This window comes from Lonchura striata, chromosome 14 (genome assembly GCF_050655825.1).
Source record: "Lonchura striata isolate lonStrDom1 chromosome 14, ASM5065582v1, whole genome shotgun sequence".
NCBI lineage: Eukaryota > Metazoa > Chordata > Aves > Passeriformes > Estrildidae > Lonchura > Lonchura striata.
The window spans coordinates 15,801,158-15,820,082 of NC_140716.1; the positions used below are offsets into that span (position 1 = coordinate 15,801,158).

Here is an 18,925-nt window from a genome sequence, read left to right on the forward strand (position 1 = left end):
CTACTCTTACAATGATGAATTGTTTTTTTAATATCCAGTCTAAACCTCACCTGGCAGAACCTGCTTCAGCTTTTACTGCTTCAGCTTCAGCTGCCTAGGTGAAAAATGCTGGCAGCAGGGACATTTTCACTGGGAAGTAGTCTGTATCCTCATCCTTTTCCTGAATGGTACAGAGGATCAGCCCTGTTTGAAACAAACCAGGGAGGACAAAGGAAGTCTCCTGGTGTGAAACCATGGAACAGATTGTCAGGAAAATGAATCCACAAACACCAGAGATCCAAAACATAGACAGAGGACTTCTATAACTTTATTCAAATAAAGGAAGAGGCCATGGGGAATTCCCCTGGAGTCTCTAATTTTTAGAGGACACAGCCTTCTTTTTATCCTAATTTCCTGGCTGCATATCCCTCTCTCTTTTCCTGTTGGCTGAGGTACTTGAGAGGTACAGACTTTCTGAAACGCCCAATACCTGAAACGCCTAATTCCTAAGACCACCTTCAAATGTATAACCCCCCACTGTTGTTTTTTCCTTGTTGTCACTCAGTGGAATTCCTTATGGAATTTATGGTTCTTCCCATTGTTTCTTTCATCTCTCAGTATCCAGTTTTATTTATCAGCAGACCTACAGTTTGTTTGTAAAGACAAATCTCTCGTTCCATTTATCAATCAGTGAAATCCTTCCCATTGTTTCTTTTATCTCTGAGTATCTACCTTTATGTACCAGCAGATCCACAGTGTGTTTGTAAAGACGAGTCCCTCATTCTTGTCAAGATGGTGCTAAAGTACATGTCCAAGTTGGAAAGGACTGCAGCTCAGGTGAGAAGCTCCAAAAGAAAAGGGGAGTTCTTTCCAAACGTGGGAAGCCACATGTCGGGTTGGGAACTGGGGCTAGGGGAGCGCCCAGTGCGGCAGCGCAGCTGGGTTCCCTGTCCTCCATCACTGCGCAGCCCTGCCGTGCCTGCAGCTCCCTCACCGGACACAGGAGCTGATGGGATGAGCCTTCTCCAGAGGTCCTGATTTCACTGCTGGAGCAGGGCAAGGACGGGAGGAGCCGCTGTTCCACAAGAATTCCCGCACACGGCAGCGGCCAAAGCCCCGGGCTGCGGTGCCGGCCATCCCGGGCCGGGCTGCGCAAATCCGGGCCGGCTCTCAGATGTCTGGCCGTATGGGAAGGAGGTGAGGACCGTGGTTTGATGTTTCAGCAAGGAAAGCTGGGCTGTGGAGTGAGACCCGAGCAGAGGGAAGGCTGTGAATCTGGAGATTTGGCCAGGCTGTTTGGGAAACATCTGCAGCAATTCATCACTAGCCCCTGTGAGCACCGTGGGCAGGGTTCTGCCTTTGCTGTCTTACTCTGCCAGTGGGGTTCTTTGACGTGCTGCACTAACAAGGGGGTCTTTCCTCCCTTGTTTCTATAGAAAATGATGCATTTAACATATGCAGGTTCCCATAAAGCCAGTCCAGGAGTTCATAAACCACAGGAAAGCAGCAGATGAATACCGCCCCTGGGGACTGAACGAGTTAAGGATCCGTGTAGGGCGCGGGGCGGCTGCGGCGGGGCCGCGACCGTTCCCTGCGAGCTGCAGTCCCAGTTATCGGCAGGGACAGAGCAGGGACACACAGCCATGGCACGGGGCTTGGGCTGCAACAACACGGATTTATTCCTGGGCTCCCAGACAGGACTGAGGGGGTGAACAGAAGTTTTTATACAGCAGCTCAGGAGTAGGGGTGTAGGAAAGTGAACCGAGGAGGATATGGTAGGAGAGGAGTATAAGGTGGGGTAAACAACTTATGAGCCTATCAGGGAAAATGGGGGGAATAATACGAAGTAACAAATGGGGTGTCGAGGGCAACAAGACAGACACAGAACTCTCTGGAGAAAGGGGTAGGGATAGGGAGGATTGACAGCTTGGAAGGGAGGAGGTTAGGGAAGGGCTTGGGAAAACTGGCAACTGGGAAAGGGAGGGGATTAGGGAGGAGGACAGGGAGCAAACGTGGATTCAGAACAAAACACAGATCATCACATTAACACATCTTCAAAATCCTGAGCCCAGGCTGAGGTCTCAGTTCACTCCAAATGAAAATCATGTCCCTCTGGACTTTAGAACTATGGAACAGCCTTGCCCAGTTGTTTGCAGAATCACCCATAGCACAGAGGTATTTATGGTGCTGTTTTGCCCTCCAGGCTTCTCGCTTCCTGATTTACAGTCTGGGAAAATGCAGCCAAATGGAAACCTGAGGGATCTTTCATTTTTTTCTCTCTGGCCTACTCACAGGACAGACTGTTATGAAAAGGAGATGGGGTTCCAGTGGGACAAAGAATTGTCCTACCCACTGACCACAGCTTCTCCTGCTGAGGCTTCATGTAAGGCCTTAAACAATCCTGGGACCAAGTGTGGCTGTGAGATTTGCCTGCTGGTTTCATGCTCTGAGTGTTTGAACAGCACCATTAATTCCCTGGAAAGTGCAGCTTCTGGGAATGGGGGGTGAACTCTGTGATCATCTACACGGGAGGGTGTGGATACTGAAGTTTGCATGAGTTAAATGGAAAAAAAAAAGAAGCTATTAGCAAAACTCAAAGGAAAAAAGAACAAAAACCAAACACCACCAGGAATGAAATGCAAAGATCTGAACTCTGGGGAAGTTTGAACCCTTTGGAGGATGGAGAGGAGCAAGGGCCAAAGACAAGTATTTTTTTATTTCCCTTGGCATTGCTAATAAAATGTGCAACAAATGTATTTTCTTGTCTTCTATGATAATATTCCTGGATAAAAGCTAAAACACTGCTTGCTGTTTCTTGGAGAAAGTTCAAACATGGGGCATGCATACCTTAGAGAGGCAAAGCAAGTCTCAAACATATTTACATCTATTCCCAAATGTTTGCCTTCTACCTGAAGAAGAGAACACCAAGCCTTAACTTTGACATGGCCTAGATTTTCCATCTCAGGACATTGTGGGCCAGCACAGTGAGGGTTGTCTGGGAGGTGTCTGTGCAGGGGATGGAGCAGAGCACAGCCTGACCACTGCACTGCCCCAATGCCCCTGCCAGCTCTGCAGGCATCTTCACATGAGCCTGTGGCCCCTTTCTGCCCACTGGTAGCAACTGGTCAAACTGGGCACTGCAGCAGGAGTGCTTCTCTTTTCCTTCTGGCTACTGCCCCGGTACCAGCTGCCTGCTGAAGGAGCAGATGCCTGTGCTGTGTGAGCAGGGCCAGATGGGACCATGTGTGGTCCTGGTGGAGGTGGTCCTGCGGTACAGAAAATTAAAACTGGTGAAAGTCCAGAAGTTTGGAAAACCATGTGGTGCAAAGGCACAAGAGAGAAGTGAGCTGGCAGTAGCTGTACAAATAAATCTGCTTCAGTGCTAACTGAAAAGGAGTAAAGACTGAGAAAGAAAAACCTCTGGATGCTCCTGTTATCCATGTAGAGAGATCCACAATCAGTGCCCACAGGGCCCTGCTGGAGGCAAGGAAAGGACAATAAGCCATGGCTTTATTGATTGCTTCTCCTTTCTGTCTCTTATTATTTTCCCTCATTAGTTAAACATTAGGAGTTAGATGAGAAAGAAATTGTCAGCTCTGAGTCTGGGGTGTGGTGACTGATGCTAGAAGAGATTGCAGTAATATATTTAGATTTTACTACAGCACTTGACACTGTGTCTCAGTCTTCTGCACAAAACTGATTAAATCAAATTATATGTGAAAGCTGATGATGGAGAAGACTGCATCAGGTGGAGGAAAGGTATCTAAATTTCTGCACACATCACTGCCAGATTAAGCTGATTAATCAATGCAGATTAGCATCATCTTTATCTTTGCTGCTGGTCTCAGACAAGACCTTTCAGCTCCAGGCCCTCACATCATCTATTGCACAGGTAAGAGCATTTGATGAGCTCCATCCTGTTCCCTGTGGGCAGCAATCAAGCTCAGAATTGAGCTTGTTTTTCTTTATTCACTTTCATCTTCCTCTTCTAGAATTCAAAAATTACTGCAGGTCTTCATATGCTGGAAACCTCTTTTTCATTACTCCTGAACTTGATTTAAGACTTAAGTTGTAGTTTTTCAGTTACAAATCCAGCTGTCCATTTTGCATCTTTCTGAGGGCATTCAGCTAAAACCAAGTAAGTCTTTCATACACAGCAATCCTGATGAGAAAACACATGCATGTCATCTCTAGAAAGGCTTCTGATTTCTACTTGTATCTCACACTCAGTTTCTAACTCACATCTGCTCATCCTTTCCTTCACTAGTGATGTTTGAACTAAAATTACCTTCCACTTCTCATCCTTGTGGAGAAAATCAATGTTATGAGACAGGTCCAGTTATCTGATTTTTACAGGAAAAAAAAAAATCCCCATCTGCTCTTTTTGGTGCCATAGAAATAAAAATTCCTTTCTTGTATCAGTATTTTAATGCCTCATCTCTGGAAAAAAATATTAGTGGTGGGCACCTAGAGCACCTAGGAAGGGTCATTGTTTCCATACCATGTCATCTGCCCAAAACAGGAGCTCTCTCTTAAGCAGTTCCACAGTCTGATAACATCTCCACCGAGTGCTTGAGTTTCTGTCTGACCCAGAAACACAAACTCACCCATCAGCAGAGGTGGTTGTTGGTTTCCAGCAGGGAGCCAGGTCATCCTGCAAAGGAAAAACAAAAAGTTGTTCAATTTTCCTCTGTGCTTTGAAGCAAGGACTGATTATGAGCCATCAGAGGTGCTGTGTTCTAATCAGCACCTATGGCTTTTAGAAATCAGCTTTTTAAAGATAGGCCAGCCACGGAGACCCTCTTCCATAACCTCCTAATTTCCCCAGGTAGTTTGGTCATGCCTAACACTCTGGAAGACCACAGCAACTTTGAAGAGGTTTTGTTACCATCATAATAAATCAGATAGCTCCTTTCAGAAAGCATCACAGGATCTGCATCACATCCATCTGTAAAAATATAAGGTGAATTTCCTGTGAATTATTTTTTTATCTTGATTAGGGCTGAACCCAGCTTTGGCCTGAGAGAAGAAGGGTATGATCCAGCTCCTGTAATGTGAAGGGAGTGCAGGAATCAGTGCAGAGCTGCTGATAGGGTGGCTGAGAAGGTCTCAGAGACCCCAATGCCCCCAAAACACCCTCCTGTACTTTATCATACAATCACAGGATGATTTAGTTTGGAAAGGACCTTAAATTTCATCTTGTTCCAGCCCTGCCTTGCCATGGGCAGGGATGCCACTCACTAGAAGGTACCAGGAAGGTGTTTTACTGCCTTTGTTTTCAGTTTTTATCTCTAATTTGAGCTGACAAAGTTGTTCTGCAGTTGTTCCCTTACTACAAAGGGCTGAGTGGCCATAGCCTCCATTCAGATTTAAAAGCTCCAGATAAGGAGCTAATTGTGACTGTGGTGATGTGGTTTGTAGGGAACACCTTCCCCTGACAATGAAATCACCTGGCAAAAGACTCTGCTCTCCTGCAAGCTGGAGCAGGGTGTGGACAGAGTGGGTGAGGAGAAGTACTAGAAACTGGGAATACAGAATTTTCTTGTGTCAGGTGAAATAAGCTTTAGCAGGAGCTGAAGGCAGGAGGACTGGCCAAGGCTGTGACTCTTTTCCCAAAGCAGAACAGATGCACAGAGTGGTTCTTTCAGGTGCCTGTTATTTTCTCCAGTGGCTCCCTCTCCCTGACAGGCATGGGTGGTGTCAGTGGTGTGCTCAGAAATTTTTTTCACGGGCTGTGGTTGGGGGCTCTTTGGTCAAATGTCTCTGTTGGTGTATTCTAGACCTCACATGGCTGAGGAGTTAAACAGGAGGATCTCAGGGTGAAACAGGAGTCCAGGAAGTGGGGATTAAGGGCCTGTGTGTTGCCGGGGGCAGGAGTAAACCCCAGGAGCTAATGGCTTAGACATAACCTAGGATTCTCTGTCCTGGTAAGAAACTCAAGAGTTCAGGCCCAAAGAACTGTCTTGACCTGGTTGTTATTGAAGATTGAAAAGGATTCAGCAGCTCTGATTCCTTTCATTTCTCTTCCTCTGAGGCAGGGATCTCCCAAAACAATAAAGACCGTTTGCTTTCTTGGAGCAGGCCCTCCACTTTGCTGCTCATGGCATCAGTCCCCTCCATCCCCACCAGATGTGGAGCTGCACCACATGTGCCAGACCTCTCTGCAAGTGGGTCAGCACAACAACCTTGAGCGCCTGCTGCCCCCAGAGGGATGGTCCCGTAGCCCCGAGAGCCCTCCTGGGGCAGACCCACCACCCTGCAAACCCAAGGGGTTGAGCCTGCTGGGAAAGGAGCAAAAGCCCTTCTGCTGCCTGGGGAGGAGGGACACCATGCTGAGCTTGTGCTGTATCTGCACAGCAGATCATGAGACAGCGCAGCACTCTTGAGCTGTCAGATGGCATTTTTAATCAACCCAAACTTGACTTTTTAGAAATTGTTGTTAATTATGCTCTCCAACCAGCAAGCACAGGGCTTTGATCAGTGTTTCTCAAAGCAAGTATGATCCAATGCTGCATCTTGTGTCAGCTCATTAGGAGCTGCCTTCATTATAAATCCTGCTTGTTAGCCGTGTCTGAACTGGAAGCCTGTGAATTAGGAGAGGAGTCAGACAAGGTTTTGTAGCTGGGTCTCAAACCATAGACAACATAAACAGAAACATGGTTCATGCTTTATAGACACATAAACATAAACATAGTTTATATGAAGGAGCCCTTCCTATAAACTGTAGGAAAGGTGCAGTCACTGATAAGCAGAAAATAAGGCCTAGCAAGTGTCCCAGAAGTGAAGCAGGTGTGTTAAACAGGGGGATTTGTCATTGTCCCATCTGCAAATCCCAGACCAGGGTAACCAATACCATGTTTGAAGCAAGATGGATAAACAAGAGTGCACCTGCACCGTGTTCCTTGGAGCTGAACTGCCAGATAAGGGTTTGGCCTCAGGGGTGCAGTGCCAGTGTTGGTGTTGTCAGCCTCACTCACCACACAGACAGGGACTTTAAAGCACAGCTGGTGTCTTGACTCTGGAAAAGTGACTCACTCCAGAAGACTTGTCCACGAGGCTGCCCTGCCACCCTGGAATCATTGCTCTTCATAAGCTTGTAGAGGACTGGAAAATGAGAGATGTTCAGTGTTAATTATAATTCATTTTCCTGGTAACCCACTGTTCTATGGCAGATTTAGAGCTGCCTGGAGGGAGGTTATGAGCTACTTTGTCCAGCTGTCTGGAGAATCAATCTAAAATAGAAATAGTGTGATGAAGGAGTGTTGCAGAGGCTTGTAAAATTGAGACACATAATATATTCAAACGAGATTTATTTTATATACCAGTTAAACCAGATCAACTGTTTTTATTAAACCAATTCAATAAATTAAGCCAATTAAGCTGGTTTTATTAAACCAATTCAATAACTTAAGCCAATTAAGCTGCACCAGCATTTGGAAACAGATTAATGATGTCCAGTGGAATTGGTTCTACTCGAATGACTTCAGATTTCTTAAGGTATAGAAGAGTAGCTCAGAATGAGCTGGGTTACACCAATGAGGTGAGGGTTCTCAGTCTCATGGAGTAATCTGAGACAGCAACCTGACACAACGGAAGAATCCCAACTGCAGACCAGCTTGCTGCTCTGAGGGGGGCTGCCTCAACTGGCTCCCCAGCATTACATCCCAGCTGGCTCTGATCTGAGGTCAGACATGGCCAGGTGAGCCCTCACTGCCTGGGGTCTGACCTGCTCCCACAGGGTTTTAGCCTGCACAGGAGAAGGGAAGGGAAGCCAGCCATGACTGGCCAGGCTGGGGGCAGTGGCACTCACTGACTGCAGGGAGAAGGATGCTCATGACACCGTATCAGTCCTTTGCAGCAGCTTTTACTCCCTGCAAAGGCAGAGTGGTGAATCACAGGATTGTGGAATCGTTTGGGTTGGAAGAGACCTAAAAGTTCATACAGTTCCAGCTCCTGCCATGGGCAGGGACCCTGTGCACCATCCCAGGTTGCCTGGCCTTGGGCACTGCCAGGGATCCAGAGGGAGGCACAGATTCTCTGGGCACTCTGTGCTAGAGCCTCCCCACCCTCACAGGGAAAGATTCCTCCCCAGTACCCCATCTAATCCTGTCCTCTGTAATTCCCCCTTGTCCTGGCACTCCAGTGCCTTGTCCAAAGTTCCTGTCCAGCTGCCTTGGAGCCCCTTTAGGCAATGAAAGGGGCTTTAAGGTCTCCTGGAACCTTCTCTTCTCCAGGCTGAACAGCCCAGCTCTCAGGCTGGCTTTGTAGGTGAGGGTCACCAGACCTCAAAGCATCTCTGTGTTCCTGCTAAATAGGAATATTCATTGAGTAGGAATATTTGATGTAATCTAAAATCAATGAAGCTGAAAAGCCCATTGGCATTCCTTGTTTCCTTTCACTTGTCTTGAGACTTGTGCATTGCTTGGCCTTCAGGAAATCCACATTCTGGACCTCCAGAGTGGGCAGCTGGGAGTTCCCAGTACCATTCCCCTCGTGGCATCCTCCTCCTCACAGCTGTGCAGCATCAGGAGCACCTGGACCAGCGTTTCTGCAGAGGAGCAGCACCTGCACTTTGCTCCAGAGGGACAGAGCATGTCCCCAGGTGTGTGAAATGCTCCCAGAAAAGGCTTTCAGCGCCCTCCTCTTCACCCCTGTGACCACTAATTGCTATCTGGGTCAGCACCTGCACTCGGGCACTGTGGAGGCTCAGGCTCAGCCTCCCCAGAGTAGCTGCTCAGCCCGAGCCCCTGTAAGGAGCCACTTCCACCCCACCGGCCCTGTCTTGGTGCTGGTGCTTTGCATCAAGGTGCTCTTGACTGAGAGGGAAAGCATTTTTCCTTCCTTATGCAGAGCACGCCTGAAGCATTTTAGCTTGGAAGCTCAGTCAATACCACAAGTCCTCTACCAGACATGGGCCTTTCATAAGACTTTTTTCTGTCTAATCACACAAAGAAAAATGCATTTCCCATTCTTAGCAGACTGTTTCATTGGGGTGTCTCTTGCTTCATCCCACAGTATATTTCCCCCCAATTAACTTGTGTGTTTTACTCTGTGTGCTTATGTTTTGGCAAACATGAAGAAAGAGGGTGATGCTGTTTCAGAGACAGACTGATGAGGCCCAGCTATTCCCAGTAAAAAGCTTAATGCTAACACAGGGCTTCACAGATGCTCCTTGGGCTGCCCATCAGCACATCTCTCTCCCCTGGCAAATTTCAGAAGCCTTAACCTCCAAATCTTGCTAAGGAGAGGCAGTCACATAAACTTTGGGCTGGCAGCAGAGGCTGCTGATACCACAGTATCACCACAGTGTGAATATTCTTAGAATTTTTAAACTGAAATGAAATGCTCTATGGCTCTGCAGCATGGCAGGTAGATGTGCACAAAATACTAATGGAAAAGACATGGAAATACAGACTGCCTGAATTTGACAGAGGTGTATATAGTGTGTTCTGGACTTAACACCAGGGGGACATTATGTCTGTAACCTCCCATGGTTTCCAGCCCACCCTGCACTGCCCATGCAGCTGGACATCACTGAGAAAACCCTATCTAGCCCCAGTGAATGGACAAAAGCAATTTTTGGGCTGGCTGATGAGTCTGCATAAAGATGCCCTGACCCTGATTCAATTTGCATCGCTGTGCACAGGTCTGGGGCAACGTAGTCGGAACAGAGAGGAACCTGCAGCTTGCTGTCCTGCACTGCAGCACTGAGCTGCAGAGAAATGGTGGTGGCAGGGGTCTGTCATTGGGGCAGGTGATGGAGCTGATCCCCATGACTGGCACACAGGGATGTGCAGCCCCAGCACACAGGGGTGCACAAAAGCACTTTCCTAAACCCATCAGAGCTGTCTGCACTCCCCGGCCTCAGTGCATTTGGGTGGTGTGCCAGGCTGGGTTGGGGCTACAGGTGGGTTGGAGCTGCAGGTGCCCCCAGGCAGCTGGCAGAGGGGTGCAGGGGCTGGGGCTGCAGGCTCCGGCTGGGAAGCATTACCGGCTCCAGCTGCATCGCCAGTGGAAAGCAGGACAAGCAGTGGAGGGGAAATGAGATGATCAGCAGGGATGGAGGCAGCACAGGCAGGAGCAGCCACTCTCAAAGAGGAGTTTGCAGTGATGGCAAAGCAGCGTTGCTCCTTGATCCTCTGGTTTCTCTTAGGGTAGCAGGAATCCCAGAGCCATCAAAAGCGCGGGTCTGGCTGCCTGCTTTGATGCAAGGGGACCTCACACGTGAGCTTGAGGAGCAGTGTGTGTCCTGCCTGCAGCCCACAGCATCCTGCCGCTGTTCACGAGCTCTGTGGGTTTGCACGGTTTAAAATTAACATCCAGCCTGGGACGGCATTTCACTTTCTCCAAGCATCCTGCTCTAGCAGATGTCTCCAGACTCTGAGGTTAGAACCACTTAAGAACTACGAAAAGCCACAGGACGATTTCCAGCGGGGAGCGCCCTGTGCCCGTGCCCAGCGCGGTTCGGAGCAGCTCCGAGCACTTCACTTCCCCTGCCCTCCAGCAGGCTCGGGGGGCTTTGCTGCTCTCTGCTCTTTCCCAGCGCTCTAATCAGTGATTTCAAGCCGGTCTGGTTCATCTCGGGAACGAACTGCCACGGAACAGCGCGTTCCCATCCCGGCTGAGCCACGGTAAGCGCCGCCGTGGCCCCGGCCGGGCCCGGGCAGCTCCATCCCGGGCAGCTCCATCCCGGGGCGGGGCGGGCTGGGCGGGGGTGGCTCCGGGGCCGCCCCCATCGCCCGCTTCCTCCCCCGGGACCCGGCTGGAGCCCGCTGCCCTCCCGCATCCCGGCCGTGCGGGGCTGCGCTGCGGGACGGGCCCGAGGGACGGCGGAGCAAGTGAGCGGGCTTGGCCCCCTTCTTCCCTCTTCTCTTCCTTTCCCCCTCCTTTCCTTCCTTCCTTCCTCGTGGGTCCCCCCGCCTCGCCCGTGGCCGTTGGGAGCGCAGGGCTCTGCTGCGGGAGCCCGGGAGTTGCAAAACATCTCCTGGCTTTGCAGCACATTTAATTTTTTTTTTCCTTTCCCTTTTCCCTCTTACACTCGGAGTAGCTAATTGGGTAGGAAAACACGAACTGCAGGGGTGGGATTACTTCATGCTCTTGCAATGCTGTTTTGCTGTTGGGTTTCGGTCCTTTCTCGTGAATAGAGCCTGCCTGGCGGTGCTGCCCTGCAGCGCGGTGGGGGCCGGCGCTGCTCTGCCGCCAGCGCCTTTTTTCCTTAGCAGGCTTTCACTTTAAAGGACGATTTCGTTGTCTCTGTTGCTGCCTTGGTTTCGGAGGATATTTGCTCTTTTGAACAGCGGGTCCCGCACTAATCCCGCTCCATGGTGTTTGCCCAGAGGCTTCCTCATCTGGCAGGTTCATTCCATCACTCGGGCTTTTCTCCTTTAGTTCCGAGAGTTCCGTAGAATTTGCGATCTCCAGGGAAGCGGCGATGCTGGCAGCGGGCTGTTGGCTTCCCAGCCTGCTGGCTGGTGTCCTGGCTCCTTCAGCCATAGATTGTCACTGTGTAGAGCAGCCTCGATTTTTCTCCTCGGTTGGTGAAAGCTGGATTTCTTCAGATTTGTCTGAGAATGGGGGAACAGGGAGATTTTTTGTGCAGGTGATTGAAGTTCAGCCAGCCAAACCAGCAGAAATTGCTTCCCTGAGAATACAGTATGTGCGGATGTGCTCCCTGAACAGTTTACTCTTGAATATGAGCATCAGGTTGTGTGTGTTTTATAGAAATAAATACAGAGGAGGCGACTGCTGGGCATTGATTCCTGAGGCCTGGAGTTTGCAGGATGCTTCAACGTGGGGATGAGCAAGTTGGAGTTGGTCCTTGGGTTGGCTGGATGCATGTGTACACCACTGGAATATCTGCAAGTGAAGGACCAGTTTATGTTAGTCTCATGCTCAACTTTCCTGTGTATTCCCCTCCAAAAGGGGATGATGCAGTGTGCTGTTCAGGAGCTCACTTTTCCTTGTTACCTTCTTCATAAGGGCAGTGTTTTTGCTCTCAACTGGCAATTCCAGCAGTGAAATAAGGAGGGGGCAATTTGTCTTCCTTCTTTATCAAAAATATTTTATCTGTAAAACAGTAACCTCAAAAATACTTAAACCCAGGGAAATTTGCTTTGTGCTCCTTAAGCCTGGGCTGTCTCCAATGGTATCGTGCTCTGGGGTTGGCTGTTCTGCTTTATTTCCCTGAATTAATTTTATTGTGGCACTGAGAACTCCCGTGTGGTCCCTGGAAGTTGTCCTGCATTTTGAGAAGTTCAGAACTTGCTGAATAATGGTGTTTTTTTCCCCTGAAGTAGAGGTGGGAAATTTCCTAACCCAGCCTGTCCCTGGGTACCTGAAAGTTGACTTTTACAGCTTTCACCTCAGTGAAGCTGGACTGATAAATCTTTTTTAAAGTGACTTGTCTCATCTAAAATTATGAAAAGTTGATATTTCTCATAATAGTTGGGCATTCATTAATTAGATGAGTAGAGACTTTCCTGCTCCCCTTCTGCTAAGTGAAAATCCACATCTGTTTTTATGCTGACAGCAGTTGTTTAAATGATTCCCAGCCCAGGGAACCTACAGTCCATTCGTGTTTGCACCCTGGAGCTGTGTCAGGCTCGGATGGTCCTTCCCAGTGTAGGGAAGGCAAATGCTATTGGTGAGGTTGTTCCCCAAAAAGCCAGAGCCTTGCAGAGACAGCAGTGTCACCTGGGTGTCTCTTTCTGGAGAGCAGCCTCATTGGGATGAGGCATCTCCATCCTTGTGCAGCACCAGCAGCTATCACAACTTTCTCTAGTGACACCTGCTGTGATGTTCATGGGCAGCTTGGGGTGTCCATCTGGAAGAGAACTCAGTGACAACATCCTGTGTGCTCCTCCAGGATGATTAGAACAATGGTCAGAGAGGGGTCAGATGTCCTCTCCAGCATGGTGGTCATTATGGCAATGGGAATGTCAATTCTTAGCCCTTTACCTCCAGCGAGTCATAACTTAAGGGCAAACACCCTTTTTGTCAGTCTAAGGTAAGAGGGCAGATGATCAGTGTTTGCACAGAGCTCAGCTGCAGAAATTCCCGTCCCTGCCACCCATGTGCAGCACTGCTGGTGCTGGGGATGGCACGGGGGCAGTGCAGGGCTGGGGCAGAGCCTGTGTGCCTGGAGCCAGCAGCAGAGTGCCCGCGGAACCGCAGGCGGTGCCTGGAGCCAGAGCTGCAGAGGATGTCACTGCTGGGGAAGCTGATCCAGAGTGTAACCAAGAGCCCTGTCTGTCCTGGCTCCTAGCAGCAGGAGCTGGCAAGGACATGGGGACAGCCTTGGGGCACTGCTGGCAGGGCCTGGCTGCTCTCAGGTGCAGCACTGCTGAGGCAGCTGCTCCCTGTGGGGCTGCTTCTGTCCCAAAAGGAGAAATGCGTGTTGGCAGCTTTCCCAGCTTTAAAGTGGAGATGTTCAGTGACATCTTTGTGGTGAGCAGAGGCAGGTGAGGGATGCTGTGTCCTGCTGAGGCTCTGTGGAATGCCACAGCCTGTTTGCTGCAGCCCTAAGGCAGGAAGGGACAAGTACCAACCCCTGTGGCTCCTGGCCCTGGGCAGCCCCACGATCCTGTCGCTGCATTCCAGTATTCCATGCCTGTCCTGCTCAGCTGCAGGAGTCTCTCAGTTACCTGTGAGACACTTGTCCTGTGTGTCACTGGGCCAGAATGAGAGCAAGGGGACCAAATCCTGCCTTGGTTGGCATTGCTGGGTGTTTTTTGGGGATCCCAAAAGGTGTGGGGAACAACCACAGAGCTGGAGGATGGACACAGAGCAGGGAACACAATACCATTTCGGTGGCACTGAATTGTCCTGGGCAGAGTTATGGGTGGGCTGGATGCTGTTGCTCAGGTGGAACAAGTTACTGTGGTCACTGCTCCCCTTCAGCTGCTGGGTGGGAGAGGATCCTGTGTGGCTCGGGTCCTCAGGCTCCCCTGCTCCTCTCCCTTCTGGAAGGAAGTGTTGGCAGTGTGTCTGGGCGCTCTGCTGTCATCCCAGTGCTTTCATGCTTTGCCATTGCACCCATGCTTTGCTCAGCCTCATGTTGTCCCTAAGGACAAAGGGACAGGATGTTGCTGGTTGGGATCACCTCATGGGTGACCTCTCTCTGGGATGGTGCCCAAAGGAAAGCCAATGCAAGAGCACAGATTCTTTTTTTTTTTTTGAGGGAGTGAGGGTCCTCTCTGCCGAGACTCCCTGCACAAGCAGGGGTGGTTGTCCCACCAAAAGGCTGCTTGGGTCCCCTTCAGAGCAGTGGCTGATGTTTGGTGGCTGTAGTGGCACTGCCAAGTCACCCACTGGTGCTGGCAGTCCTGGACAAGCAGGGCTGGCACAGCTGGCTCTAGGTGGAGTGTTTGCACTGGGGAGCCCAGGCTTTCAGCAGCTTTAATAGGAAGTTACTTTTTGTGATAAATTGATGGCTTCATTTTTTGACCTTTCAAAGCTTTTCATGCATTAGCTACATGTAGGAAATGTAATTTTCCATGCTGAGAAACCAGCTCTGAAGCAGAATGACTGATGTGATTTTTTTTTTTTTTTTGGATGTCTGGCAGACCAAATTTAGTGTGAAACAAGGCTCAGGTCCTGGGCTGAGCTCCTCTGCCTCAGAGATTTGGTGCCTGCATGACAGGGAATTAAAAAGGGAAGCAGGGAGAATTTGGTAGAATTGTTTTCTTTTGATGACTTGGAAGCTCCTGGAGAGACACTAAGGCACAAGGGCTTCCAGACTTATACAGGGATTTCAGTGACTTAAAAGTAACTTGAAGGGAAAAAACAAATGCTAAAATGAGGGAGGCTGAGAACTGCTTGGTCTTCTTCAGGGCTCCTCTGATGCTGTTCCCACCGGTGGTGTCAACTGGGGTCTGATCCTGCTGTGCTGAGCAGAGTTTTGGCAGCTCCCGTGTTGCTCTGTGTGCAAGGATGCTGCCTCTGAGCTGTCATCTCCCCCCTTGCTGTTTTCCAGCTTGCCAGGGATGTGGTGCTGGGCTGTCCCTGTTCTGGGTAATTTGGGGTTAGCATTTATAAGCCTTCTTCCAAAAGAGAGGCAGAAACCTGCTTGTCCCAAGAACTTACCCATTTTCCCCATGGTTACAGAACGTTTTGATGAATGTTCTTTGTGTGCCTGCACGTTACTGTGGTGCCAGTATCCAACCTGGTTCTGGGCATGTGTAACCAGTCTAACCCAGTTTTGGTCCGTGTTTGTTTACAGGAGGCACCTGGGGACATCACGTCGAGGTGCTCTGTGCTGGTGTCTGCAGCACAGAGCTGGCAGAGGGTGATTTGCCTCTCGGAGCATCCTGAGTGATGCTGTGAGAGCTGCCCGTGCACATGTGAGCCTGCACGTGGGAAGAATCGGGCAGGGCAGCCGCCTATCTTGCTTTTAATATTTCATGGAGTGCTAAGAATGTATGACCTGCATAAGAGAGCCCAGAAGTCCCTGGGATGTGAGCTCTGCTTCCACGTGAAGCTCCCCCTGCCACACAGTGCTGTGCCAGCTCAGTGGGAACAGAGCGGTTGCCCTCTGGCTGGGACTGAGCTTCTTAGATCCGACCTCTTTGCTGTTCTGCTGCACAAACATCCCTTTCTAGCAGTGCAGAGGGGTAAGTGGACTAATCCTTTCTTTAAATGCATTTAACTTGTGTGTGAGCCTTGGCTGGGAACTGTAAGGCACATATGGTCACAAACCCCCATCACCTCTCAGGGAGTGCAAAGCCTCTCGAAGCCCTGCAAGGCCAGGTGGATTGAGCTGCTGAACTTCAGACAAGCCTGTGAGGACCTCAAAGAGCATCATCTCATTTTGTGCAGGGCTTTTCCTTATCTCTGAGATGGGGAGAAGTTATTTCCCCATCCTCCAAAGCAGAGCTCCTCCAAAGCAGAGCTGTAAGATCTTGTTAATTAGTGATTAGCAAGTGCTCTGAGGCTTTTGGCTACAGGGCAGGGGGAAAGGCAGGCTGGGGATGGGGTGTTTTGTGGCAGCACTATCTTGAGGTCTTCTTGTCCTTGCTGTTCCAAGTGCAGGGCAAATCTCGGCTTGGCCGTGGAGTGGGAGCTGTGTAGTGCCTGGGGTGCTGAAGCGCAGCGCTGTGAGCAGGTGACTGGCAGCGGGCGGGTTAAATCAGGCTCTGACTGCAGTTGATCCTGGGTGAGGAGGGGTTAAGCCTTTCCTGGGCCACAGCCGGCTCCCCAGTCTGCCTCCTGCTGGGATCCAGCCGCTCTCCTTGTCCCAGCCCTCGGGGCGTCAGTCGGGGGCTGTTCCCTCTGCTCTATCCCCGAAACCTGACAGCCCCGAGTTCTCTTTCTCGGGCGTGAGGAGAGATGCCCTCGCTGGGCAGCTTGCTCTGAAGCTGATATGTGCTGAGTGTCCCTGGTGTGTCTGTAAGTACACAAAGGGGAAAGCATAATTTGAAAAGGTGGCTCTTCATGGACGTACTTGGGGAGGATCCTTGCTGATGTGCCAGTGTCTGTGCAGGACACCAGCCTGACTGGAGGACAGCTGTAGCTCTGTTTAGTGGCTAATGCCTCACAGGGGCTGTGAGAGCTTCAAGGAGCTGCTGATCAGCTTCACACACAGGCAGGTCAATAACTGTGGTGTGCAGTGTGTCAAATCTCTGTGACCCTCACAGTCAGTTTGGATGCCCGGAGTTGTTCTCTTAGTTGACAAAGACGAGATGAGATGTAGGTTTTGATGGAGGAGGAGCAACGCTGCTGTGCAGGGCTGGCCGGGATCTGCCGTGGCTGGGATGTAGCAGCTTGAGCTGGTGCCTGCTTTGAAGAGGCAGGGAAGAGAGGGCTGCCCCCACACCGGCCCTGCATCTGGGTTATTGTTCCTGGCTGCAGAGTGATGTTTCTCCATGCTCTCAATCCAGATTGCTTCCCAGGGAACAGCCTCTGGATATGGGGGTGTTGGCTTGGGTTTCCTCCTATGCAAATGAGTTTATAGGAATGTACTAATCTCCTTTACAGAACGGCTTGAGCGCTAATGAAAGACATCACTGTGTAAGAGAAAAATATTGTTAGCCCATTACTACCATCGTTAACGAGGTCACAGCATTGCCTTGCAACAAAATTAGTTTGTTTTGCTCTAATCAGTTTTAGTAGCTAGAGTGCTCAGTAATTACTCATGTCCTTGTGAAAGAGATGGGACAGCATGACTAGAGCTGCTGGCAGACTGCTCTGACTCTTGAATTGTACAGATGATTTTTTTGAGAGGGCATCTTTCCAGCTGCACAGTGCCCCTGGAGTGATGCTGGCAGAGCCCAGCTTCAGCCAGGAACAGTCATGGTCCATAGCATGGCTCCTGTGGAAAGAGTGTCCTCAGGGGGATTCAGAGAGGCATTAGCAGCAGGAACATCTTTGGACTCTGCTGTTGTCTTCATGTTTATGATCCTGTTTGACTTAGAGCATGTAAATGTCTCTCTGAATGATTCTTTTCTCTAGTCTATGCAAATTTTCAAGACCCCAGGAGCTCTCAAATACAGCTGTTCTGTAAACCAGAAGATTCACTCCTGGGTATTTGCATCTCTAGAATCTTCTCTTTATTTTTTGTTTTGTGTTTCCTGATGTCATTGGTGTGTTCCTGAAAAGACAGCCTGTGGCCACCAGAATGGATGGACAGGGAGAGAGCCACTACTATGGTGGTGCCCTGGCTCAGGAGGAATGATTGTCAGCAGGCCATGCCTTCCCTTACAGGTGTGATGGTTGTGTGTGTGGTTTTTGAATGCACAGCTGCTTCCCAGCAAGAGCAGAGCTGTGGTGATGGAGACCTTCTCCTGTGCCTCATTCAGGGTGGGCTGAGACCACAGGACCTGCTGTGCCCTTGATCTCTCTCACTAGTCCTGCACCTGTGAACTGAGTCTGAGTGCAGCTTCTGATCAAAAATCAGGCTGAGCTCAACCATCCCAGCCATGCTGGAGGTGAAAGGTTCTTTGGTTCCTCTCCAGCATCTGCCTGGGAGTGCAGTGCAGGGACAGCAGAGCTGCAGCATTGTGGAGTTGGAGCAGGGAATGGCTCTTGCTGGCACTGTGGGCTCCTTCTGGTTGTGCTCGCCCTTGTCCTTGATGGGTCCTTGCAGGAACCTGGGTCAGGCTCACAGTACCACAGCTCAGTAGTTTCTTTTTAAGTGGTTCATTCCTGCTAAAGGACAAGTTTATGCTGGAGCCCCCAGCTTTCCCTCCCCTTAATCCACTTGCTGACTTCAGCGAAAATGGTGTTAATCTTTGCTATACTTTCCATTTCCTTCCTCGTATTTCCTTCTGGCTCAGCTCAGATGTGTTTTCTCCCCTGAAGCTGAGGGAGCTGCTGCTGGGCAGTGACTCTCTTGGAGGGGTGCCAGGAGTGTTGGAGCTGGGGCAGTCTGAGGACTGGATCTCTGCACCTTAGGGTCTGCCCGGCCATGACCAGCGAGGTGTCACTTGTCAGGAGCTCACAGGGGCCTTGCTGGGTTGCTGCCCCATCAGTGTCCCCCACACCTCGTGGGCACTGCGGCCAAGGCTCAAGGCCTTCACACCCCTGGCCAGTTCTTCCTCACTTGCAGTGAGGCCCAGCAGAGTGTCTTTTCCCACTGTCCCCTCTCTCCTGTGTCAGGGAGCTGTCACCAGTGCTCCCCAGAAGCCACCTGACTTGCTTGAGTCCCACTGTGGTGTTCCTCCAGCACATACTTGTGCTGTTGAAATCCCATGAGGATCAGGATCTGCAAGCACAGGACCTCCGCCATGTGCCACAATGTCTCAAAGACATTGCCCTGGGCAGGTGGTCTGCTGACGCCCACACCAATGTCACCTGTGCTGGGCTGTCCCCCAGCCCTGAGCTCTCAGCAGGCCCATGGGCTCTCCCAAGGCACAGCAGATGGGCCCTGAGCAGCTCTGCCTTGCTGCCCCACAGAGCCCGTGTCCATCCACGGCAGCACTCGGCTGTCCCACGCTGTCCTGTGGCCCTG

At 50.4% G+C, this 18,925-nt stretch overlaps 1 protein-coding gene across 3 annotated transcripts in view; it reads left to right on the plus strand.

Moving 5' to 3' along the window:
• Positions 1–10,588: 10,588 nt before the first annotated feature.
• Positions 10,589–18,925, plus strand: part of LOC110470184 (ankyrin repeat and fibronectin type-III domain-containing protein 1) — a 245,108-nt gene continuing 236,771 nt past the window's right edge. The window contains exon 1 of one of the 3 annotated variants that reach the window (XM_085592614.1): positions 10,589–10,610. The gene's annotated coding sequence lies outside the window, so the exon portion shown is untranslated. Of the gene's footprint in view, positions 10,611–10,720; positions 10,818–18,925 lie in introns of those variants that run through there. The other 2 variants (XM_021529644.3, XM_085592616.1) reach the window with 2 other exon arrangements.